Source organism: Dipodomys merriami, unplaced genomic scaffold, assembly GCF_024711535.1.
Source record: "Dipodomys merriami isolate MVZ:Mamm:240054 unplaced genomic scaffold, mDipMer1.0.p SCAF_1136, whole genome shotgun sequence".
NCBI classification, from domain to species: domain Eukaryota; kingdom Metazoa; phylum Chordata; class Mammalia; order Rodentia; family Heteromyidae; genus Dipodomys; species Dipodomys merriami.
The window spans coordinates 160,224-161,185 of record NW_027202423.1 but is presented as its reverse complement, the minus strand read 5'-3'; the positions used below and the strand labels follow the sequence as shown (position 1 = coordinate 161,185).

General features: G+C 34.1%; 1 non-coding gene across 1 annotated transcript; it reads right to left on the bottom strand.

Annotated features, from left to right (window-relative positions):
- Positions 1–295: 295 nt before the first annotated feature.
- LOC138822649 (U6 spliceosomal RNA) lies at positions 296–401 on the bottom strand. Its single transcript, XR_011370601.1, has one exon. It is a non-coding gene; the product is annotated as a U6 spliceosomal RNA (small nuclear RNA).
- Between the last annotated feature and the right edge of the window lie 561 nt (positions 402–962).

Sequence of the window (962 nt, the reverse complement as noted above, 5' to 3'; positions counted from 1 at the left end):
GGAGGCATAGAATTTCATTTTGTATATATACCACATTTCCTTCATCCATTCATCTACTGAGGGCCATCGGGGTGGGCTCCGTATCATAGCTATTGTAAATAATGCTGCAGTAAACATAGTTATGTTGGTAGTTTTAGTATGGTCTTGTTTGTGATCATTTGCGTAAATCCACAAAAGTGGGATTGCTGGGTCATAGTGGAGGTTTTTATGGAGTTTTTTGAGGACCCTCCATACTTTCCAAAGTTTACACTCCCACCAAGAATACAGTAGGGTTCCCTTGTGGCCACATCCTCTACAGCATCTGGAACACTTCACGAATTTGCATGTCAACCTTGTGCAGGGCCATGGTAATCTTCTCTGTAATGTTCCAATTTTAGTGTATGTGCTACCGAATTGAGCACAAAACATTTTTTATATATAAAGTGCAACTGATTTTCTTAAACTGGACAATTCAAAAAAGTAAGTTCAAAGGAATTTTCATGAAGTTTTAGAACCATGTATTTCTTACATAAGCACACATTTAAGAATAAAGTCAAGATTGACATGTCAAAAATTAAATAATTCCAGATAATTGTTGTTTGAGATGTGTGGGAGGAGGAATTCAATTATTCTATACTAGGCACCTGTCATAATGAACACTGCAGCAAGTGTCCAGGTTTGTTAAAAGTTTTAATGTTTTAAATGTATTTAAATTTGAGAATTTGCTTATATATGACAAAATTAGGATGGTTTGGCAGGTCTTAAAATAAAGTATTTAAGATTTATGGTAGCAGATGTATGCTACTAAGTATGTAAATTTCAGAGTTTATAGAATCATTACTAATGAGAAGTTGCAAAGTTTTTTGTATAGAAGCAGAGTGAAGAGTTAAGACTTTGCAAACTACACAGTTTCTGTTAAAACTTTAGGGTTTCCTTACATTACTTCATAAGTTAGTGAGGAACAAATGATGATATAAGCCATA